The sequence below is a fragment of the Physella acuta genome, unplaced genomic scaffold, assembly GCF_028476545.2.
Source record: "Physella acuta isolate Inbredline_101_S28 unplaced genomic scaffold, ASM2847654v3 ptg002290l, whole genome shotgun sequence".
NCBI lineage: Eukaryota > Metazoa > Mollusca > Gastropoda > Physidae > Physella > Physella acuta.
In genome coordinates, this window is record NW_026733788.1 from 1 (window position 1) to 26,921 (window position 26,921).

The window sequence follows — 26,921 nt, forward strand, 5'->3', positions numbered from 1 at the left end:
CCCCCCATTTTATTTTTAAGGTGAAAGGACGCCGTTTCCCGGATGTGTATTTTTTTTTTCTCTTGCAGTACTATAGCTGTGGGAAAAAAAAGTAAATCAGTCTTTGAATTTAAAGCCTTTAAATATTTTAATGCGTCTATTTTTTTTAAAATTAGGGGTTGCCCCCCCCCCCCCCATTCCCTAATTACGCCTTTGCCCACGTACCCTTTGTAATGCCCCTGCTTGTTATCTTTAATGTTTTATCGTTCTCAGTCTGATTGTAATTATTCTAAACAAGGATCACTAAATATATTATTACGTATTAGTAATTTTAAATTACACGAAAACATAACGTGGCTGGTTCAATTGAAAACCCCGAACGATTACAAAGCATTTTGCAATGAATCATGCTTATTACTTATTTTTATTTATAGTTTAGAGAATAAATCCTGTCCATTTTGACGCATTATTTATTTAACTTGAGGTCATACATATTAGGCGTGATCCATACATTACGCTATACTCCTGAAAATAGGAGGTGGGGTGTTGGACTTTTGTAATGTTGTGTGACGAAGGGATGGGGATGGGGGGGGCAGAAAATGTTAAGACATACCTATGCATTTTAATAATAACTTTTTGGAGCGGAATTTTAATAGCTATTTAGCATTTTAAAAGAATGTTGTTTAACAAATTATTAAAAAAAAATTGATCAATGTGCTTCGTGTTGACCAAGCCCAGTTAACATTTTAAAAAGAAGAGAGGTCAAAAAGTGTAACGTTAATTATGTTTATATATTGCTACTTCAGTTACAACGCCTGCTTCCATCTCCTCTACGCGTTATTTATGGATAAACTATAATTCTCGTTCTAATAATATGAATGGTTTCTGAACCAGTGCTACTGCTCCATGAGATGGGGTTTGCAATACCTTTCACCCCCTAAAAATGTGGTTAATTTTAAATGAAGCACATTATTTTTTTTTAATCCGCTAAAGACTGGATCAATTTTTAAACCCTTTTTCCGTTTTACTCATACATACACTTTTTTTTTTACAAAAGTTACATAATTGCTGATGTTACATTTCTATTGTTATCATATGGCAGCAGTCAGTCAACGTGAGGTGACGCGGACTATTTAATATTGCGCCACTAATTTAAGTCAGCACCGGAAGATCCGTTTACAACAAGTTCAAAGGTACGCCACACAGATGTGTCTTTTCTTCTCCATCTCACCCACCATATGCCTTCTGCTATCTGGTTGGCTATTCAACCGGCTATCGTAATGCTATTTGCCCGTCGCCGTGCAAGTGTCGATCACATCCGCTGCCGTGCGGAGTATCCGCACGATGACGACATAACAAGTGCCTGTAATCCGGCGACGTGTGACCGCGGGGTGTCTATTCGCACGGTCACCCATATCAAATCTGTTTACCCGTTTATTTTCCACCGTCTTTAACCGAGTGTGAAGATTTGACTTCTTCACCGGAGAGGCAGGGGACTGGCAACACAATGGCCGCCGCTTGTATCCGTTGTTAGGGTCTGTTTTGACAGCTGATTGGCTAAAAAGATTTTTTCCCCCTTTTCGTTTGAAAGCTACAGGATAATTACAGTCTTACATAAGCGCTGTAGAAAATTTTTAGGGGGGGGGGGGGTGAGTTAGCTTTCAGGAAGGCGTAACTCACTGTCTGAATCGCCACGTAACGATATTTTAAAAACATAACCCTAACAATTTTAGTTCTAACTTAACTATCCCAAAACCTTATCAGATAGCACATTAGTTATAGTTTATAGGAAATATTTCATCGAAAGACATCCTAAATTCCAAACTCAGTATTAATAAAAACATTTTTACACCTCTCTAGATATATAAACAAATGGAAATTACAAAAATAAACATACTTAATAGACTTGTAATTTTAAGAAATAATTCTTTTTTTTTTTCCTCAAATGAGAACAACGTTAGTCAAGGTGATCGATAATATTTAGATGGTTCTGAAATGAATTGAGTTGTTTTTTATATCTTTGGTATTTGTCAACTCATTGATGAAGTCAAGTCACCCCCCCCCTCCCCCGATATTTTTCTTTTTTCTTTTTTTTTTTGCGTTTTTTAAAATGTCTGTTTTTCGAAGTTTGCTTGGGCTGTATTGGGTCCTCTTTAGTATCAACAACTCTATAGACATAAAATATAGCAATTATAAAGATACATATAATAGGAGAATGTGAGCACAATGATACGTAAGGAAAAGTAAAAGAATCCTCTTTAGACCCAGCCATTGTGCAGATGAAGTAGAGTTCATATGTTTCTTGACCTCGGCATATGAAGGAAAGGTGTGGTCAACATTTTGCCTAGCCGCCTTTACTTTCTCTATCATGAGTTAGGTACCCATCAGAGCTGGGTGGACTCAGGGACGTTCTACTGACTTGGACCCGGATTCGAACTCGAGACTTTCGAATTAGCAGCCTAGCGCTCTGCCGCTTAAGCCTCGCTATTAGTAGCCCTTATTTATCTCGTAAATATAGGAAAAATTTAATTTGGCACTTCGACGAAATTCGAGGCAATTTACGAAAATCGAGACAAATTTTACGAAAACAGAAACCTATAATACCCGAAGCCAAGGAAAACCGAGGTTTCACTCTAGTTACTTTTGATGTTAGTTTTCCTCGCGTGCTTTTAAAAAAAATCTTTGGATACCCTTTTAACACAGAAGAAATATTAATGAGACGGTCAAGATTGTTGTCCAGGGTTTAATGAATAGGACGCCATCTTAACGGGACAACATCGCCTGTAAAACATCGGATACTCAGCCCGCCCCGGGCCGGTGGTCAACTCGCCTGGCCTGGTGATGTGATTGCTTGGGTAACGGTCAACGGGGGACCGGGCAAACAGGGGCAACCGGTGCTGTCATCCGGTGACATCCACCCATAGTTTACGAGACACGGAAATGGACTTGTAATTTATTGTGGCCAAAAGACAGGCAGGGATGGGACATGCTTCGCGGAGAAGGGAAGACATGCTTCGCGGAGAACTGACACGAAAGAGTTACTTTCTTTATACCCAGACTCAGTGTAAAATACCTACATCTGACAGTCTAGCACTAGGAGACTGAACTGACTTCTACTCCAGACTATTAGATTTATTTCCTTTCATACGACATCATGTAAATAATATTTAAAAAAAAAAGCAACATCTAGTATTATTTTATTTAACTTTATATACATTTTTTTTGATGAACCCATTCACACCGTCTTCTTTTTTTTATTTTTTATTTTGCCCTGGAAAGAAAAAATATGTTATCCACCATCAGAGTTTCTTCCAGGCATCTCTTCGGGGGGTTCTCTGCCCCCCCCCCCCCCGAACGAGATGGAATTTATATAGCAAACATATACTTTTACTAGTGTCCGCCCCCCCCCCCCGGAAAATGTTGACCGCCCCCCCCCCTTCCGAAAATATTATGTACTCCCCCCCTCTCCCCCCCCGGAGAAAAAAGTCTGGAAAAACACTGTCCACCATAAAAGAAAAGCAAAATGTTTTTTTTTCTGATTCAATTATAGAAGACTTGCAGCAAGCTGTTTGATTCAGATAATGGGCAATTATGTAAATTGTGTACGTTTTTCACAAATTTTAGCTTTTTGTTTATGACTGTCCATAAAAAAATTGAGCCGACACACTTTTACATTTACAAAAGTATTGTTAGAAATAGAAAACCAATTTTTGGCCATTATTTAGCCTTTATTAAAAACTTAAAAAAATATGAAAATTGATGAATTTTTTGATTATGGCTTTAAAAAGTGTGAGGTCGTTAAGGGTGACCCTTAAGGACCGGGTGCAAGAGTCCATTTCAACTTTTAATGCCTAGGCCTACTGTCATCTTAAAATATGGCCGTAAGATTAATGTGAAGTGGTTTGAAAAATAAGAATTTAAGGGGGGGGGGGGGGGTGAACATTTTTACATTAAGTTGACCTTTAACAAAAATTATTGCCTTAAAGAACAAAGCGACTAAATTAAACGTTGAACGCCAAGATTATTCCAGCAGCATCCATAGAATGATTGACTTTAAGATTTTTTTTGTTAAGGAATTTTTTTTTCTTGCGTAGATGTATTCTTTAAGAAGATTTATTCTTTTACTTTTGATGGCTGTTAGATTGGGAAGGGGGGGGGGGGTGAGTAAAAAATATTACAGCAGAAATATTAGCGCTTCAATTGTGGCGTAAGAAAGGTTGAAGTGGAGTGCGACAAGAGTTCTTTCAAACATTTAGCCCCGGTGGAGGGGAGTGCAACTGAAATTTCCATTGAGGTTGTGTGGTGGTGGTGGGAGGGGCTATGTTCCCTCTAAGCTGCGCGGTCATTTTGTAAAATACGTGTATCCTTAAATAAGACTTTTAGAACACCGGCGCACACAAAATACACGCTGCACACGATCTTTTTCCCCTTTGAGAGAATATTGTCGGAGGGGGGAGGGGGGGGGGGGAATTATTTATTATTATTTCTTTTCTACCAATGTTATTTTTTTTTGCTATTTCATCCGGGGACTGCGGACTTGAACTGGAAGAGGGGAAGTGAAATCTCCCCCCCCCCCCCCCCCCCAGAGATATGCCTGAATGAAACCACTTTCACAATATGATGTTTCCAGAGAAACAAAATATTTGTTGTAATACCGAATGTACTGTGGTCGTTAATACGAGCAGGGGCGTAGCGAGGGGGGGGGGCGGGGGGTGCGGACCGCACCGGGTGACACCATTTAGGGGGGTGACACCAAGGCAAAAAATGGCAAAATATATAGAGAAAAACTTGAGGGGGGGTGCAAATCGAAAGTTTGAGGGGGGGGGGGGGTTGCAAATCAAAAACTTGAAGGGGGGGGGTGCAAATCGAAAGTTTGAAGGGGTGGTGCAAATCGAAAACCTGAAAGTTTGTCCCCGGGACGGGTCGCAACGCCTCTGGGGGGGGGGGGGGGTGACACTATTAAGTGCCGCACCGGGTGACACCCGACCTCGCTACGCCACTGAAGACGAGTTGAATTGTTTAGAAAAAGATGTTCATGCTGTCTACAGAGACTCATCAAGTATGTAAGTAAGTAAAGTTCCCTTTTCAAACACGACGATCTACGGGGCAAGTGAAGAGTTCACCTGTTTCTGTGACCTCGGCATTTGAAGGGATAGTGTGGTCAGCACTATGCCCAGCAGCCTTTACTTACCCTAACGTGAGTTACGTACCCATCACAGCTGAGTGGACTCAGGGACGGTCATCAAGTAAGCAAATTTATATGTACGCAGTGGAAAAAAAAACATTTTAAAATGACGTCATGAAATCAAGGGCTTGTCACATTATCAGCTGTACGGCACAACACCAAGAGCTTTATCCGATGACGTCAGTTAGCCGTTTCTGCCTTGCTCAAACTCCAACCCCCCGAAAATCTGGCCACTGGCGACATAATTGTCTCAGTGCTCTACCCCTGCTCCACTTGAGCTGACACGGACATTAGCCGCGATTTGACGTAATCAAGCATTCATCATTTCCGGTAACCCCCCTTTGACAAGAGGGGAGTAACTCTAGCCTTGACTCAGTTTCAAGGTTCTGTAACTTCTTGCACAAACTTTAAAAGAATAAATCAAGATTTTGATGCTTCACAAAAAATGAATACATTTTGACTGTGAGTATTTTGCGAAGAAGACTTTTATTAAAAAAAACAACAACAATAACCCAGAAGTTTCATTAAAATTATTAAAATAAAGTATAAAGGAATGGATTTTATTCAAGAGTAATATAAAAGGTGTATACTATGAAATGTTTAATATTTATATCCCTTTGATAATAAGATAACCATTAAAGTAGCTGTTTTGGGAAATTCTATTTTTAAGTCGATCAAGAGAACATAAATATCGATCTTGTAAAAATAACGTCATCAAAAAATTTTGGATCCCTAATTTGGGACAGCAAAAAAAAAAAAAAAAAAAAAAATATCGATCTTGATAAAAAAACAACTGAAAAAAAAAAAGTCGATCAAGTAATAAAGGTATATTTAGTAATAAAATAAAAAAAAAAAACAAAGGTAATTTAGTAAAAATAATTTTAAAAAATAAACAACCAGATTAACCTGCATGTGTGAACAATGATTTTTACATAACCGTCGTTTAAATTAAAACTAAAATGGAATATAATTTGACCATTATTGTTATATATATATATATATATATATATATATATATATATATATATATATATAAAAACAATAATGTATATATATATATATATATATATATATATATATATATATATATATATATATAACAATAATGTATATATATATATATATATACATTGAATTAAAGATCCCCACCCTCATCCTTAACGTTGATGACCAGAGACACCCTATGATAGCAGTCGTACTCACTCTTATTTACTAATTCCAACCATTTCAATACATTGGAATATGTGTTTTTTTGTTTTTTTTTTAAAAACATAGTCACATACATTGAACATCTTCACTGAAGAAAACACCATGTTGATTACAAATTAAGTAAAAGGTTGTGGGTGGGGGGTGAGGGGGAGGTGGGGGGTGTCATCCCCGTCCACCTATCAGTCAACCTGGAGCAGGCCACCGGTGTAGGCCCCAACATCAAAGACCCGTCAGCCCGGATAGCCGGGCCGGTACCTGGGGCCCCACGGAACAGGTTTGATAACTCTCCGTGCGTCTAATTTATAGATGGCTGGATCAGGTGGGATGACTGTCCTACCTTGTCGCCCCCTCCCCTGTCCCTCTCCCCCCATGAAAAGATAGCGCATTTAAAAAAAAATAGTAGTTCGATCATTTATAACGTAGGTGTAGTCTTTAAGCCAGTACACATACAGTCGTTTTTTTTTTTCTGTTGCGAGAGTAAGATGTCTGGGTGAGGTTGAACTCCCCCCCCCCCACACACACACATCACCCCACTTCCCACACGCAGTACGCAAAGGCAAATGACTCAAACACATTTTAAAAAAAGTTTATTTGTGAGTTTCGAGAACACTCTTCTCTTTTCTTAAAAGAACAGATAACAATTGTATTCAAAATCAACAAAACGCCCGGCTGTTGTTCTAAAGTACAAAAATAAAATTGAAGGCTTAAAAAATAAAATGTTAATTGTTACTTTTTATGAATTTCCTAGACAACTAACTCCGCGTTGAGTGTATACGTATGTCGAGGCGGTGTTTGTGAACAACACACACAAAAAGGGAAGTTAAATGCTAAAAAATAAAATGTCTTGAAGATTTAATTTAAATTTAATTCGGTGTGGTCGAATGGTAGAGCGTTTGACTGCTAGCCCGAGTTCGGATCTCGGTTCAGACCTATGATGACTGCAGGACGTCCCTGAGTCCACCCAGCTCTTATGGGTACCTGACTCACGTTATGGAAACACAGACCGCTGCTGATAGTGCTGATCACACTAGACCTATGTAATGCTGAGGTCATTTATACAGATGTACTCTACTTCATCTGCCACATGTGTCTTGGGCATGAACGGGAAAAAATGAATTTTTATCTTAACAGTTTTTAAGAAATAAAAAAAAACCCGCAAGAATTTGATATTAAAATGTTAGAAATCGAATAGCTTATTATTTATTGTTGTTCGTAGTGCTATAACAGAATCCTGTTAAGATTAAGCTGCAGAACAATATATCTTGGAAAGATTCGAACCTCACAGGCCCATTGCGCCTGCAAGCATTACGCTGTGTTAGCGCTTTGGCCACTTGGCTCCCTGAGAAAAGCCCTGTTCTCTACCATAGTGTATCCTCATGACGTTATGTCTACTATTGCCTTTACGGTTACTCAGTAATGCTCACCACGCCACTGTGAGATGGACATTAATAAACAGGGTATGATTTCATTCATTTTTTCTCCCGGGTCGATGGGGGGGGGGGGGGGGGGGGGGGGGTGGGGTCAAAATTTCTGTGGGGAAGGGGGCGACACTGGTTGAAGTATGTATTTTCGATAACCAATACATTATGTATTTTTTGTTTGGTGCAGGGAGAAGGGGGATGGACTTGATCGTGAGGTGGAGCAGTGCCCCCCCCCCCCCCCCACGGAAAAATTCTTGAAAGAAACTCTAAAACCGGGTCGCGCACTCCTAGTAACTTCCGCTCTGAAATAACCGAACAGTAAGTCAAGTGATGTAGGGATAAAGCGTCACAGAAGGGTAGAGCAGCCTGTTGACAACAGGGGTAACAACAGCTTCCTGGCTCATAATTGTCACAATTCACAATAAATTATACAAATGCACGTTTACATTTTTTTCTAGTTTTACTACGAAGTAAAGAGAAAGTATTGTAATCGTGCAAAAAAATCGAAATCGAGATATTCACAAATCTCGACGATATACACCTTCCCGAGTCGGAACAACCTAATTTTGCAATTTTGTCTGTATATGTGTCTGTGGGTTTGTCCGTCTTTTTGCATCTTTACACCTTTATCCGATTGTCATGAAACTTTGAGAAGTTGATGAGAATACTCTTGGGAAGGTTTCTTAGAAAAAAATTAACTAAATTTCTCAGGGAAAGCGCTCCTGCAGCCTGCGATTTGGCGATCAGAGAACCCCAGCGGCTATCTTAGCACCTGGGATGTATTGATTGGGCTCTCTGTACGGGGCTCAGGGGTACTACTTGATTCAAGGGTCAAACAATCCTATCGCACCCGCCAGCGCATGGCGGTCAGGAGATCCGTGCGCATCTGTGAGCACGATGGCGCCCACGTTCATTTTAAAGAGTGCCATACACTATGGATACGGTGGGCCACTATAATTGTTGACTGAATCAAATCTGTGAGCACGATGGCGCCCACGTTCATTTTAAAGAGTGCCATACACTATGGATACGGTGGGCCACTATAATTGTTGACTGAATCAAATCTGTGAGCACGATGGCGCCCACGTTCATTTTAAAGAGTGCCATACACGTTGGATACGGTGGGCTACTGTAATCGAATCAGGGGCCTCCCCCGACGCCCAGGAGGTCGGGTGACCTTTGTGGCCAAACCTGAGCCCTAACAACAAAGTTCGAAGAAATATAGTGCCGACTTTGTTTACATTTAAATAACTCCGTTTTAGAATCAAGGTCACGCATTTTGGGTGTATCTTAAACTACAGAGTTACTTACCTTGATCTCCATCTTAAAATAGAAACACTGTGACTGTTCAATGTAAAAAAAAATCGATCTCTTTTTTTGTAGCCTTTTTAATTACAGGTACATGGGAAAAAAATATTTCTAAAATAAAATATGAAAATATAACATTATTTGTAACTCATAATAAGATTGCTGCTCACAGAGGCAATTACCAATCATAAACGGATTTGTAAACCTTATTCCCATAGCACACCTTTTTCTCTTCACCCCGCCCCCCACCTGTAATCTTTATCCGTTGTTTCTCATTGCCTTGTACCTGGCCGCCACCTTTAATTCCTCACATCTCTACCTTCCCCATCTCTCTTATCCTCTCCATCACGGCTGTCATTCACGATTTCCCCGGGAATTAGTCCCACCCCGCCGCCCAGAAACGCGGTACACCAGCAGACGACAGGCGTGGCAGACTAGACGCTACACGGGTTTGACTACCTCGTTTTATGCCGCGACTAAGGGGAAAGAAGCGAGAAGGGAGAAAAAAAATCAAGGGAAACAAGCAAAACAACGACAGCCACAGCAATAAATAGTATCGTTTGCAGTTGGCTCTTCACTGTGAGAAGTTAGCTTTCGAGTTCATTATCTTCTCGATTGAGGTGTACTTTCAGTCGAATCGTCTGCGGGTCATTAAACCTATTGCAAGGAAATAAAGAATATTATTAGGTGAGTGCATTGTTTAATGTCTTTACAATTGATAAAAAAATAAACTAAGGACAGGCTTAATTATACAGTAACACAACTTCATTATTTAATAAACAACACATATTTAATTATTAATGGTATTGGTAAGCACTACATTTTTAAACATGATATTAATTAATCAATTCGAGATAGGATGCTTAACATTACTTAACTAAGTTTTTATTTATATTTTATGTTAAGCCCTGTAATAAATTGTATTAGCTGCTCTTTGGTAATACGCTTAATGATCATTATTTGATTAGTATCTTTATGTTGATCAGGGGATTAGTGTTTTGTAATGTTCAATAACATTATTAAATGCTTTCATAGCACAACTTTTTTTCATTAACATCTATGTTAATTAACATACAATTTGTGGTTTTGTACGCAGCGAATTCATTAAAAATAAAATCTTCGGTAGCTAGTGGTCAGGTGCGGACATGTTTCATCCAGGTTGTGATTGTGACAGTGGCGTCACTAGGTCGGGTGTCACCCGGTGTGGTAACTGAGGGTTTCACCCCCCCCCTTACAACAATTTTGCACTTTCATTTTGGTGTCACCCCACTCCCCCACTATTTTTTTATCTTAACTGGATACAACATTCTTTTGACATTAGATTAAATTTTTTTCGTCGTGGTGTCACCCCCCACCCCATCCCCATTATGACGCCACTGGTGTGTGAGCGAAAAAGATACTCATAAAACAGCCAGAAGTATTACCGACACTATATATACATTTTTTTTTGTTTACAAATATCCAAACATTAACCCTTAATCCTCACCCAAGTACTGACACTAACCAGTGTTTCTTCCACACTTTTTTCGGGGTGGGGGGGGGGGTGGGGAGCGGGGCGGTAGACTTCCTTGGGGGGGGGGGGGGAGTCGGACACTGTTAAAAGTATATATTTTCTATATAAATTATATAAATTTCATTTCATAGAATTTTTTCGGGGGGGGGGGGGGGGTGGGGGGGGGGCTTCGACCCTTCCCCCGAAGAGATGTTTGGAAGAAACTCTGACACTAACCTTAATCCTGATTCTGACAGACAAATCGGAAGGAAAAACAACAAAAAGCAATAACAATCCTGATATCGGGGGTGGGGGGGGGGGGTGTATGAGAATCTTTGTAAAATTTTAATTAATAAACCGTAACTGATCTCCCCTAAACTTTCTCGAATATTCTTAAATAACACTGCGGGGGGATGGCGACTCGGGATATAGACAAGATTTTTAATTACTTAATTTTTAAAAAATACAATACTTTCTCATACTTCGTATACGAGAAAGTAAAAATGACAAATTATACAAAAAATGAGTGAATTTTACTAGCTGTATTTAAATGGTAAAGTTTAAAAAAGTAGCTACCTTTTCAGTCTTAACGATCCATATGGCTGATGAAGTAGAGTTCATATGTTGTTTTTGTTAGCTATCACGGCATGGGAACATGTGGTCAGCACTGTGCCCAGCCGCCTTAACTTTCCCCAACGTGAGTTAGGTACCCATTAGAGCTGAGTGGACTCAGGGATGCCCTACAGCCACAAGTCCGAACCGAGATACAGACTTGACCCCACCGCACTCCTGAGACTGACTCAGCAAAACTCTGGGGTTCAATCGACCCCAGGCTAAGGAGCACTGATTAAAATAATTTTTTGATTCAACATTATTTTTTAAATTTTTAAATTATTAATTTGAACAATACACAAATGAAACTCCTGGTTTAACCTTAGCACCCAAGAAAAACAACAACAATAATAACAACAACAACAACCTTGGTAGGAAAATGTCAATCTGTAGCCGCAAACATAATGCACTTTTTACCAGATAATTGGTTTCCCCATATATATCTCACACATTAACTTAGCTTTGGGTAATGAGGTACCGGCTACCTTAGATAAGACATGTTCTAATGAGTTAAGTGTTATGGGATATTAGAAGAGTTTATAAAATGGGGTTGTCTGTATAGTCTGAATAGGGGAGAGGGAGGGGGACGGGGGTATGTATGACGACGTGTTACGTGGGGGTCTTGGGGGGGGGGGGGGAATGGGGTTAAAATGTGATGTATCATTTTTTTTTTGTTTTTAAAGAAACACAATTTAAAAAAAAAACAAGTAGGGCAAAATGCCGTTGGCGAGGAGAGGGTTATTTAAATTAGGTGCAGCCAAGTGCTAAAACGAATAAAGCAACATTTAATAATTTAACTTCTAAATATGTTAATTTGGGTACTTAAAGTTCATAAGCTTGTAAAAGATATGATGTTACTGGTTACTTAGCCTAACAACACAAACGAATAAATGAACACGAGCCGTTAAGTTAGCAATTCACCCAAAGACTTACCCAAAAAAAAGTTTCTTCAATTTAAATTATGGATATCGTTTTAAAAAAAATCATCTTAAAAACGTAATGTATTCGGTTATCCCGACAACATTTATTTTTAAAGGTCTTACAACAGCCAAACGGTTGAATCACAAATGCCCTAGGCATGTGTGTTATCACTAATTGTAACTGGCGGAGTGATTCACTTAAGTACAATAAGTAAATTTGTCTTTTCGAACGTGGCAGTCCATGGTTTAGATGAAGTAGAGTTCACCTGTTTCCGTGACCTCGGCATACAAAGGGATAGTGTGTTCAGCACGACGCACAGCCGTCTTGACTTTCCCTAAGGCGAAGCCAGACATTAATCAGAGCCAGGTGGACTCAATGAAGTCCTACGGACTAAATCCTTAGATCCGAACTCGAAACTCTCGGGTAGGTAGTCGTAAGCTCTACCATCCGACCACGCGTCCCATAATGATCCACATACAACAAGCGTAATCCCATAGCCCCTCCTCCACCACCTCATATTAACTTTACAAGTCAGAACACACTCCACTGACTCACATACTTTAAAAGAAGCAAACAAACAAAACAGTACAATTGTGACCATCTTCTCAAAACATATATCACTCACTCTTATAATCTAGAACACGGGTTTCCCATGGGGTTCGCGAATGGTTTTTCGGGGGTTGCCTATTTGTAGACTAAAACAAAGAACATTTTTAAATTTTAAAATTATAATATGGGGGTCGCGGGTTACTCGTCTTTATATAAAAAAAAGGTCACCTCGCAAAAAAGTTTGGGAACCTGTGAACATACTTTTCTGACTCTTTTTGTTACTAGCATGTTATTAGGGCGCATATTGTCCTGAAAATGTTGTGGAGATTGCTTTTTTTGTTTACAAAACCTAGCACTGAGATATACTTCCAGCATATTCATTCGAACATCAGTGTGATCAAACATCATAGTGAGAGATAAGACACACGCCACCAATTTTATTTTCCTTTTCCATTTTTCCGCCGTAAAGGGGTGGGTGGGGGGGGGGGGGTCTCTGTTCATATCTTCTGGTGCCGAGCTAAATAATACAATTTAAATTGTGGAACGTTTGAATACTAGCATCCCAAACTAGCACAGGTTATAGCTAGACAGGACAAAATGAGCCCGGTAGGAGAGACAACTCAATAATCAAACAACTCCTGCTTTGCAGTTTGCTCTTCCGTGGACAAAGGCTATGGAAGCGACCCCTGTAACAAAAGCAGGCTTAAATCGGAGTGAACGGGCCATAACATGTTTACACGTAATATTTAATTTTGTTGGAGGAAATCCCCTATCACTACAATTAATAACGAAGAAGAAGAATTTGATGTCTCCAGCGCCAATAGGCGTCGAGAGATGATGATGATGTTATGTTTTTCCGTCATCATTCACCTCAATGGTCTGGCTCTTATTCTTGTCCTTATTCCATGTTCTCTGTCTTGCCAGGTGTTGTACCGGTAGACATGCTGTGCTCACACCTTCCCCAAATCCACTGACAATACCTGACATCCCATTAAACTGACACCTTCCCCACTTCATCGCAAATGCGCTGATCTCCACATACTCAGAAAATACCGACTCACACTACATCTCTTAATTTAAAAAAATATCGAATTTAAAATTGCTGATTTTCGTGTGATGCCTACATACACGTACGGAAATTCATGTTCTCTGACAGAATTGACACCGGATTGATAAGTGCTGACCTCTGCTTGACCATCCTTAGTACTGACCCCCTTGTCCCCCATCCCAAGTACTGACTGCATGCTGACCCATCAAAGTACTAACTGTCGTTTAACTAATCCCAACAACTGACCCATGCTGACCTATTTTAAGTACTGACCCCCTGCTGACCCACCCCAAGTGCTGACCCCCTGCTGACCCACCCCATGTACTGACCCCTGTTGACCCATCCCAAATAGTGACCCCCTACTGACCCACCCCATATACTGACCCCCTGCTGACCCACCCCAAGTACTAACCCCCGTCGACCCATCCCAAATACTGACCCTCTATTGACCCAAATACTGACCCCCTGCTGTCCCCCACCTCAAACATCGACCCCTGTCGACCCCCCCCCCTATTCATCAAAGCAACCATCCATGAACACATGGCTAATCTTCATACCGTGGCTCTCTTACTTTTTTGACGACCGTGTTAGAGAATAAAGAAAAGAAAAAAAAATGAAACAGCAAAGAAAAAAAAATCAACACAGGACTGTACACAGAACTGTCTGGTCACGAACCTACACGTACACTGATTCCCCCACCCCACCCTCCTCTTTCCCCCCTGGGCTAATTATCTGAAGACGACTCGAAAATAACATAATGAATCAAGTGATGCAAAATCGCCTCCTTTAATAGAGGAAATATCTTGGTTAAAACCCGGAATAGCCGACCCAGAATATCCGTTTGTTGAAAAGTTGTCAAGGAAGTTATCAAAAGTTTTAACCTTGTATCCTCTCCCCCACCCTCCGTCCTCCCCCCATACATGCCCTTTTTAAAACATACGTACACGCTTAAATTCACCTTATGCTCATTTTTTATGCTCAGTGAAAGCGGTGTATATGTCTGAAAAGAAACACCCCGTTATTTTATCCTAAGGCGCTCGTTGACAAATTGCCCTTTACCTCTAATCCGCTACTGGGGTATTATTAGGACACAGCGGTGACTTATGTGGCTTTCAACCGGTGCGGTATTCTGAAAACTACTTCTTAAGAAGTTATTTAAAAAAAAAAGACCACATTAATGTACGTTTTTTAAAAAAATAACTTGGTTTCAGATAATTTATTGTTTGAAATATATATATATATATATATATATATATATATATATATATATATATACTTTACTTCAGCATATGGAGGGATAGTGTGGTCGGCACTATGCCCAGCCGCCTTTACTTTCCCTAACGTTAGTCAGGTACCCATCAGAGTTGGGTGGACTCCGGGACGGTCTACTGATTTGAACCCGGATTTCTACTTTAGGTTAGCAGTCTAGCGCTCTATCCGTCTCATCTTCACAAAATTAGTATATCAGATTTGTTATAACTTAGGCCTACTATATAATGACTCCTGCCTGAGGGGTCATCCATAAAGAACGTCACGCTTTTTGGACGATTTTTACCTCTCCCTCCCCTCCGTCACACATCGTCATAAAAGCTAGACCCACCCACCCCCTAAAATAACGCCACACCTCAGCTTAATACCCCGACCCCCTCAAAATTGCTTTTGAATTTTTCTTAAAACATCGATATGTTTCCAAAAATCTTGACTGAACTATGTCAACATAGAGTATTTTTATCTATTCTTATTAAAATTTGTCAAAACCGTTTTCTAAAACGCGAAATAACAGCTAAAACTCGATTTCTAACATTGCTTTTTTATAATGCAAAAGTGTGACGTCACACCATCTGAACCCCCTCCTCCCAGTCATCACACATCTTCACAAAATGACGGACCCCTTCCCACTATGAAACACCGAACAAAGGTGGGGAACCTAGGATCTAGCCAGAAAACATTAAATTTGTGATTTTTTTGTTAAGCAAATTTAAACATGTAGAATAATTAGTTAAATCCTACGTTTCGTGAATCGTTTTTTTTTTCCTAGTCTGAAATATTTCCCGCAAAATGTAGAAGCGACATAAATGTTGTCAGTCACGCTCGCTCAGAAAATATGTTTAAAGGGAATGAAGGGTGGGGCGACGGTGGGAAAGGGGGGGGGGCTGGGTGACAGGGGGTGGGGTGCGAGAAGGATGATGATAGCTAGGTAAGCTACCTGCCCTATACCGCTACGAAAAAAAAAATTACTGCAATATATCCATCACTCCACTGAAGCATCCATCCATCCATCTATCCGTCTGGCCATCTAACCATCCCCCTTGTCTAGCGTTAGTCCTCGCCCGTGGGGGAGGGGGGGGGGGGGATAACGTGTACCGTTCGAGAACGACTTAGGTTTTTAGCCCTCGGGGAGTTGTGCTGAGATATCTCATCCGAGTACCTCATTTCTCAAACCGGTCCCACAAAAAAAAATAAAATACCTCAACAGTATAGAAGGGTAGGCTAAACATTAGCATGTCTTGGTGTGTGTGACAAATATCTAAAATCATAATTACCATTTTTTTTCTAGCCAAGGAAGGGGAGATCACCGCGGGTGATGAAGCCCTAAGCCGAGTTATTGCCGTTGGTTTAGGTACCCCGCTATGCAGGGCGCACGGCGTGAAATTAGGCCCTGAAACAATGGAGTTAGGTAGTAACCGAACGTGTCGGTGAAACTAATGAAGCCTTCAGAGAAACGGGGACGGCCGATTTTGTCGTGAAAACACGTTTGGAGAATGTCGCGTCCACACACGTTCTAGGGTGGACGTCTGGGTTAGGGGTCTAGACATGGGTTGTGGGTCTAGACATGGGTTATGGGTCTAGACATGGGTTATGGGTCTAGACATGGGTTATGGGTCTAGACATGGGATATTGGTCTAGACATGGGATATTAGTCTAGACATGGGATATTAGTCTAGACATGGGTTAGGGGTCTAGACACGGGTTATGGGTCTAGCCTAGACACGGGTTATGGGTCTAGACATGGGTTATGGGTCTAGACATGGGATATTGGTCTAGACATGGGATATTAGTCTAGACATGGGATATTAGTCTAGACATGGGTTAGGGGTCTAGACACGGGTTATGGGTCTAGCCTAGACACGGGTTATGGGTCTAGACATGGGTTATGGGTCTAGACATGGGATATTAGTCTAGACATGGGTTATGGATCTTGACGGGTTATGGATCTAGACATGGGTTACGGGTCTAGACATGGGATATGGGTCTAGATATGTGTTATGGGTCTAGACATAGGTTGTAGGTGTAGACATGGGTTATGGGTCTAGACATGGGATATGGGTCTAGAGATGGGTTTTAGCCATGTAGGTCTAGATACGGGTTATGGGCAACGTTCCCTCTAAGGGGGTAAAGCTAGTGCGCAAAATGTATTTTCTGTGCGCGGTGTTCTAAAAGTCTTATACAAGGATATATTTATTTTACAAAATCACTGCGCGGCAGCTCTAAACTACTGCGCGGCCGCGCACCCGCGCAGCTTAGAGGGAACATTGGTATGAGTCTAGACCTGGGTTGTAGATCTAGACATGGGTTAGGGGGCTAAACAGGCTTTGGGTTAGACGTCGGGGTTGTGGGTCTATACCTGGGATTTTGGGATACATTTAGGGACTGCGCCGACCCCCACCCACAGGGCCTATTTTACGTTTTTTTATTTTTAAATCGCCACCCCCTACCCCCTTCCCCTCTGTTCCCACAGACACTACAGATGTATGGCCATGTAGTGTGTTCCCTGTGTAGATGTTGCTAACACACTAGTGGGTGCTGTAAGATTTCTGTATGATATCTATAAGGTTTCTGTTAAACTAGTTATCATATTTATAATATGTGTTAGACCACTTATCCTGTGGTGATTCGGCACCACCTTCAAACCAACTTACCACAAGTTAGATAACACCATAACACATGCGATAAATCACCTTCACCCTAACACCACTTCTCATGCCTTAGATCACAACACGGACACCATAACACCACCAATCATGCATTAAAATCAACCACTACGCCACTAATTACACCCTCATTAACTTTAAGTAAAAAAAAAAAAACAACCTCGTTTCCTTCTCCAACTAGATCTAGTAAATAAAAAACTACTGTGAAAAAATACGTCAACTTCCGGTTTAAGTTTTTAAAAACCTTTAACCACCTAATAAAAGTCCACCTATTTCCCATTCCTAATATACCCTCTCAAAGTCACCCTCATATTATACATACTGAAAAAAGTGTCACCCATTAATTAAACGTCTTGTAAATAAATAAAAAAACAATAGTTCCACTTCCGGTTTAAGTTTTTAAAAACCTTTAACCACCTAATAAAAGTCCACCTATTTCCCATTCCTAATATACCCTCTCAAAGTCACCCTCATATTATACATACTGAAAGTGTCACCCATTAATTATACCTCCATAGCCCTAAGGGACGCAAGCGATTATTTTTCTCAGCACGGAGATTACACAGGGTAGGTAAGTGTGCACCTCGGCCGTATACTCTCTACGTTAAGTCTACATAATGAATGCGTTTTTAAATATATTAAGCCGGGAGAAGCCGCAAGTTGAACGTTGCTTGTCTTCGATTTAAGCCGCATGTGTTGATACTTTACGTGTGAAAACAAACGAGGAAGCTTCTGGTCATTAACTGATCGTTTTGGTTTTTAGCCGTACCCTCTCGCTCACATTGTGATGTAGATCAATGGATTATAAAAAAAAAATCGACATGATAGGCCATATATCGCAATTTATTTTTGCTCGGTTTTTTGAAACCCAGGAAGTAACATTAGTTTAAACGACTCTAACCGTAAACATATACGTAATCCGAACCAGTATTTCTTCCAGACTTTTTTCTCCGGGGGGGGGGGGGGGGCACTTGAAATTTTCGGGGGGGGGGGGGGGCGGTAGACTTTCTTCGGGGGGGGGGGGGGCGCACACTGTTAAAAGTATATATTTTCTATATAAATTATATAAATTTCATTTCGTTCGGGGGGGGGGGGGGGGCGGCAAAAATTTTTCGGGGGTGACTTCGCCCCCCCCCCCCCCCCCGAAGAGATGCCTGGAAGAAACTCTGATCCGAACCCGGACCTAAATCTTACCATAGACATGAACACAGCTCTATTCCTAATGCATAAAATAAAATTGTGTAAGTTAATAAACACTTGATACGATAATCTACTAAAGGTCTAACTGCAATCATTTTGTATTAAATAAACTCGTGTTTAAACATTTCGGCTGTAGCTCTCTAGCAGAGTTTCTTCCAGGCATCTCTTCGGGGGGGGGCTTAGCCCCCCCGAAAATTTTTTACCGCCCCCCCCCCCCCAACGAAATGAAATTTATATAATTTATATAGAAAATATATACTTTTAACAGTGTCCGCCCCCCCCCCCCGAAGAAAGTTTACCGCCCCCCCCCCCCGAAGATTTCAAGTGCCCCCCCGGAGAAAAAAGTCTGGAAGAAACACTGCTCTCTAGCTCTGTGGAACTTTCCAGCCATAACTTGCTGGTACATCCGCTGGGTTAGACCCATTGTTTCTTTTAGACTTTTTTCTCAGCGGGGGGGGGGGGGGGGGGCGGACACTGATAAAAGTATATATTATCTAAATAAATTTACTTCGTGGGGGTGGGGGCTCAGTCCCACCCGAAGAGATTAGGCCCGCAATATATATATATATATATATATATATATATATATATATATATATATATATATATATATATATATATATATATATATATATATATATATATATATATATATATATATATATATATATATATATGTAACTAGGGGAAGTTACCAGAGACAGAAGAACGCAGTACAGCGCTGTCAACTTTGACACGACTGATGTAATAACGCAGGTGTTGGCTGATAACGATCAGAAAGCCAAGGCGTAGTATCTTGGGAAGCGATACGATAAGAACGCAATACGGTTTGTCAACTTTGATGTGACAGGATGCAGATGGCTTATTAAATCGGACTGTACGACAGAAGCGGCGTAATTAACATTCTGATGCAACGATTAGAATCGATTACGATTACGATTATGATAGAACCGAATACGATTACGAATACGAAGGGGATATATAGGAAGGCGACGGCTGAGCTCGCGGTCGCTGTGTGGCTCTCTCTCTCGATCAGTCAGTCAGTGTGGCAGTATCAAGTTGGTTATTGAACGGGTTAGCCGTATTGTGTTAAGAAGGACGATAGACATGTGCATTCAGTTATGTGAAGACTAGTGAGGACTGTTGGGGGTCAGTTGATTCAGACTATTATTGTGAAGCATTCCTTTTGATTCATTATATTATTGTGAAGCATTTCTTTGATTCATGTAATAAAAGGATCAATAGCGAACCTGCATCTTCGAGTATCTATACTGTGGTCGATGTTGTGAAGAATGAGTGGTTAGACTCGGTAACATTTGGCGTTGTCGAGCAGAACTCGTTAACATTTGGCACTACAGGCAAATAGTCTCGTTACATTTGGCGCTGCGGACAGGATGATTCAATTAGACCAGCCGCTTTAGGCACCCATAGTCAACCTAGTTCATAACTGTGTTTAGTGTGTGTGTGAATTCGGACATTCAGGAACAGTGAAAATTGAGGAACGAGGAAAATTTTTTCATACACACACGGTAAGAAAGGTCTTTTTTATTTGAAGGAAATAAATAAAAGGGAAGACTGATATCAGAATTGAGGAAATTGAAAAGAACAGAGATGAGACACCTTTCATTATCATTCTGGCTTGGTGTCACATGCTCTTTTGCTGCTGCAAGCATGTGGCTCAGTATACCCCTAGTTGTAGCACCAGCCACCCTGGGGACAGCTATGGGGCTGACCACCAGCATCCAGATAATTGGCATTGGTATCTCCAACTTGGTTGTGGGACAAATACTAGGCAAAGATGACAACCAAGATATAGATGGAACTCTTAGACACTGGAAATGTGTCATGATCTCCCTGTTGGGCAACACTATCTGCTGCATAGCTGCAACATTTTTCCGTAATGGGAATGACAGACGCAGGAGTGGTATTTTAAATATCAGAAAAGAACAAAAACTCCTGCTGGCCCAACAATCTGAGTCAGATGAAGATAGCCCAGAGATAGGCAACGGTGAAGATGACCCTTTGCCTCCAGATGGACCAGGACAAAATTTGGACAAAAAGCCGATCCATATTGTGGTCCTGCCCAGTGAGTCCCACATCAACAAATTTTACGGGGACGGTGATCCAACCTTAACCAACAGGTTCAGTGAAGAGGTCAGGGCTGCCTGGGCCTCGAGATACATGTCACCAGAGGAAAGATTAAGACTGCTGATGGGCAGTATAGGAGAGACGGTTAGGGCAGAGGTCAAATGCCACGATAAAACCATCCAATCAGATCCAGATAAGGTGCTGGATCTAATTATGGAGACCTTTGGGGAGAGACGGTCGGGATCGCAACTGCTAGCGGTGTTTGTAGGTATAAAGCAGAGACTGGCGGAGAGTGTGATGGAGTATTCACACCGAATGAACAGGGCCTTTGAAGCTGTAAAAGGCAAAATACCCGACATGGATGCGCGCCTGCTGAGGGACCATTTCATCGAGGGGCTGGCGACCCCTATGGCAAGAAGATATTTGAAAGAGGAGGTCCACAAAGACCCGCAGTTGACCTTCCTGCAGGTCAGGAACTCAGCGATCCGCAGGTCCGAGGATGAGAACCAATCGAACTGTTCGGTGGACAAAGTCTCGGTGCCGGAACATAAACAATCCCCACCCACAGGGACCGGCACGGTGGAAACCATGATGGCTCAACTGTTGGCCCACCTGGATAAGGTTGACCAACGATTGGAGAGGTTAGAAAGCAGGTCAACAGCTGAGAATCAGGAAAAGAACGGGACAAAACAGAGACAGGTTGGACGGCCGCGACCCGCCGGTCCATCGCTCCGGTGGACGGCTGACGGTCGACCAATTTGCTTGTCCTGTTCACAGCCCGGACATATGGCACGGTACTGTCAGGGAAACGGTCGTCCTCTGTAAGGCAGGGCCAGGCTACAGAGGGGCGAGGTTATGGCCCAAGAAACAAAATGATGGGAGTCTGTCCCGAAATGGTGATTACGATTGGGGACATCGCGGTGAAGGCAATTGTGGATACAGGCTCCCAGGTGACGACAATTACGGAAAATTTTTACACCAAATGGATGAAAGGAAAAGACCATAGGTTGAGGTCTGACACATGCATGCGCCTGACGGCAGCTAATGGACTAACCATTCCATACTGTGGTTATTTTCTGGCGGATGTCGTGGTGGCGGGACATAGGTTGAAGCAGGTTGGGGTGTTCGTTACGAAACACAACCTAGAGACAAATGTGTCAAATATACCTTGCCTGTTGGGCATGAATATTCTTGGCCAGTTGCCAGAATTTCTTACAAATATTGTCGGATCGACCACACCAGGTCGGGGATCCAAGTTGGCCAGGTTTGCCAAGACCAGAGGAAGGATATCAGTCCCGGCAAACACGGTCAAGGCAATCACATTACAAATTGGTGATAGAAGCGTGAATGGTGATGTGATGATAGAACCATGTGGCGCCGCACTGAGGGCAGGCGTTGTGTTACTGCGGACATACACATCAGCGGAAAATGGACTAGTTCAAGGATTAGTGGCAAATGTTTTGGATGAGGAAATTTTTATACCGCCTAATACTCTGGTAGGAGTACCACAGAACGTCGAGGTACTAAGGTCGGCACAGTGCATCGAACTGAGCAATACCAGCAGTAATGAAGTAACAATTAGGTCGGTCAATGTGACGGCCGAGGTGAAGAAAGAGGATGGCCGATCATATACATTCCCGGAAACTGAGGACCCAAAACTAAATGAATTGCTGAATAAGTACAGGGATATATTTGCCTCGTACGAGGGTGATTTGGGTTACACGGAAGTAATAAAACACCAGATACCCTTACTACAGGACAGGCCTGTGGCGCAACCTTATCGAAGATTACCACCAAGTCACTACTCGGCGGTGAAAGCACACCTGAACGATCTACTAAAAAAGGGAATTATTACAACCAGCACTAGCCCGTATGCGGCACCGATAGTAGTGGTAAAAAAGAAGTCAGGGGAGATAAGACTGTGTTGTGATTACCGGAAATTGAACAATATCACAAGAAGGGATGCATTCCCCTTGCCTCGTATTGATGAATGTCTTGATGCGTTGGGGGGAGCAAGATTTTTTTCTACCTTGGATTTGGCTAGCGGCTACCACCAAGTGGCCATGCACCCCAACGATCAACATAAGACTGCATTTATTTCTCCACTGGGACTGTACGAGTGGACCCGTATGCCGTTTGGTCTAACTAATGCGCCTGCTACATTCCAGCGAGTAATGCAGAGTGCTATGAGTGACTTTCTATTTCAAATAATGTTGGTGTACTTGGATGATATACTAGTTTACTCAAAAACTTGGGAGGACCATCTAAAAAGATTAGAACAAGTGTTTCTCCGTCTTAGGGAGATAGGAGTAAAGCTGAACCCAGACAAATGCGGCTTCGGTCTGAAATCGGTACGTTTTTTGGGTTATGTGATTTCGTCGGATGGCATCGCCACTGACCCAGATAAAATTGCAGCGGTTAAAGAATGGAAACAGCCAACAACCACGGTAGAGGTCAGATCATTCTTGGGCTTTGCTTCCTATTATAGAAAATTTGTACCTGGTTTTGCAAAAATTGCCGCACCATTGCATGACTTGGTAAACAAAATGACAAAGAAACACAGTAAGGAGGAAAAGAAGGGTAAAACACAACTGATAGGTGAATTATGGACTGATGAATGCCTGAACTCGTTTAAGCTATTGAAAAAGGCTTTGACAGAGGCGCCGATATTAGGATACGCAGACTTTGACAAACCATTTCGGCTAGAAATTGACGCCAGCTCTAAAGGTCTGGGAGCTGTGCTATCACAACAACAAAAGCAAGGTTTCAGGGTTATTGCGTATGCCAGTCGAGCTCTGAAGGAATCAGAGAAGAACATGACAAATTACAGCGCCATGAAACTAGAACTTTTGACATTAAAATGGGCTGTGACTGAAAAATTCAGGGACTATCTATTAGGTGCTAAAGGTGTGGTATACACTGACAATAACCCCTTGAGTCACCTAAAGACAGCAAAGTTGGGATCCATCGAACAGCGATGGGCAGCAGAATTGGCGCTCTTTGACCTGGAGATAAAATATCGCCCGGGGCGGTCCAATGGCAATGCGGACGCTTTATCAAGGAATCCGTACGAGAGACCGGGCGATGAGGAAGAAACGCTGACAGGAATATGTGGGGTCAGAGCGTCAACAGATATCCCTCACGGGGTGCAAGTGATGCAAAACGGACAGACCGGGGTGGAGCACATATCCACAGAGCCCGGACATATGGACATTAGTGATTTTAATTGCCTTAATAATAAAGAGATAAGAGATGCCCAGAGAACGGATAGTGGCTTACAGCCGCTGTTGAAACACGTCCAGGAACAAAAATTCCCAGGAAGAAGGGAAAGAGAACAATTTGGTCGAGAAACAAAGAAAATACTGAGTCAGTGGGACCGTCTCAGTATAAAGGATGGTGTTCTCATGCGGAGAATTCATGACCAAATTGATGGGACAATACACCAGGTGGTGGTGCCTGGACAATTAAGAGAAGAAGTGCTAAGGTTGGCACATGACAGGGCAGGACACCAGGGTCAGGACAGGACGCACAAAATATTACGACGGAGGTGTTACTGGCCCAATATGGAAATGGAGGTCAAACGCCATTGTGAGGCTTGTGTGAGGTGTCAGCATGCGAAAATGCCAGTTGTCAAAATGAGACAGCCATCAGGACACTTACTGGCGACAAAACCACTAGAGATTGTGGCTATGGACTTTACGTCGTTGGAACAATCATCGGATGGGACGGAACATGTGTTGGTAATGACTGATGTATTCACCAAATGGACTGTGGCGGTGCCCACACGAGATCAGACTGCCAAAACAGTGGCAAAGGTCTTAATAGAACATTGGTTCATCAAATATGGCATACCAAGACAATTACACTCTGACCAAGGAAGGGCCTTTGAGTCAGAAGTAATTAACCAACTGTGCAGCCACTACGGGATCAACAAATCTAGAACAACCACATTTAATCCGAAAGGAAACGGACAGTGCGAGCGGTTCAACCGCAGCATGCATGATTTGCTGCGTACCCTAGAACCTGAACAGAAAAAACGTTGGCCTGATTTTCTCCCAGAGTTGGTATATCTATACAACTGCACCCCCCATGCCACAACCGGCTTTTCGCCACACATGTTGCTGTTCGGACGGGAGGCTCGACTCCCTCTTGACTTGTTCCTAGGAAAAAAGGAGAGTATGACTGGCTCATACACTGCACTGGAATATGTGAATGAACATATGAGACGAATTAGAGAAATGTACAAGGTAGTACAGGAAAGACTAGAACATGAAGCACGGCGAAGGGAACCGCCGGTACAGACAAAGGACCCGCCACTCAAACTGAACGACAGGGTATTACTGCGTAGCCACCCGTTAGGCAGAAACAAAATCCACGACCTCTGGGGACAGGAGATATGGCAAGTCGTGGAGATGCCTAAAGTAGCAGGTGGCCCCTTTAAGATAAGACCCATCGATCACACCAAACCGGATCGGTGGGCGAATATTGCTCAATTAAGGAAATATTGTCATAGTCAAGAAGAGCAGTTACACACAAGGAAACCCAAGACAATTAGGGAACCGGAAACTATAACGGAAATTCACATACCCATCCCGGAACCATGTCACCATCAACAGAACAACAGCGATACACAAGTGGAGGGTAACGGCAACGAAGAGGATCCCGTTCCTCCCAGAAGCAGAGAGACAGTAGACCATCAGATAAGTGGTCCGCGGAGAAGTTTGAGAAACTGAAAGAATACGAAATTTTTTGTCAGCAACCATCAATTCTTTCATGGTCGCGCTGGTATGAGAACAGACTGTTCAAAAAGTCATACAAGTGAACTGGTGAAGGCACCAAACGAAAAAAGGTGGATGTGAATTCTAGAACTGTTTTGTGTCTGAGGAAGATGATGTAGACACATTTGATATGTGAAATAGGGATAACGGTCAATCTTATACGAATGTGACGACATTGACAGTGAGGGGAACAATAAATTTTTTTTACGGTGGTGCGATTGACTTTGAAGGACTGCACCTGCCAAGCGTTGTTTGTGGTTGATAACACACAAAAAAAGGCAGGGGTGGATGTAACTAGGGGAAGTTACCAGAGACAGAAGAACGCAGTACAGCGCTGTCAACTTTGACACGACTGATGTAATAACGCAGGTGTTGGCTGATAACGATCAGAAAGCAAAGGCGTAGTATCTTGGGAAGCGATACGATAAGAACGCAATACGGTTTGTCAACTTTGATGTGACAGGATGCAGATGGCTTATTAAATCGGACTGTACGACAGAAGCGGCGTAATTAACATTCTGATGCAACGATTAGAATCGATTACGATTACGATTATGATAGAACCGAATACGATTACGAATACGAAGGGGATATATAGGAAGGCGACGGCTGAGCTCGCGGTCGCTGTGTGGCTCTCTCTCTCGATCAGTCAGTCAGTGTGGCAGTATCAAGTTGGTTATTGAACTGGTTAGCCGTATTGTGTTAAGAAGGACGATAGACATGTGCATTCAGTTATGTGAAGACTAGTGAGGACTGTTGGGGGTCAGTTGATTCAGACTATTATTGTGAAGCATTCCTTTTGATTCATTATATTATTGTGAAGCATTTCTTTGATTCATGTAATAAAAGGATCAATAGCGAACCTGCATCTTCGAGTATCTATACTGTGGTCGATGTTGTGAAGAATGAGTGGTTAGACTCGGTAACATTTGGCGTTGTCGAGCAGAACTCGTTAACATTTGGCACTACAGGCAAATAGTCTCGTTACATATATATATATATATATATATATATATATATATATATATATATATATATACACACATGTGTGTGTGCGTTTGTGTGTGTGTGTGTGTGTGGAAATTTATTTGACCCCGCCCCCGTCTTCTATAACAAAATTCTGTATACACCACTAAATGAGCATTTGTTTTTTCAATTAAGGCTTAATAATTGTTTATGTGTTTCTGTCTGTCCCTTAT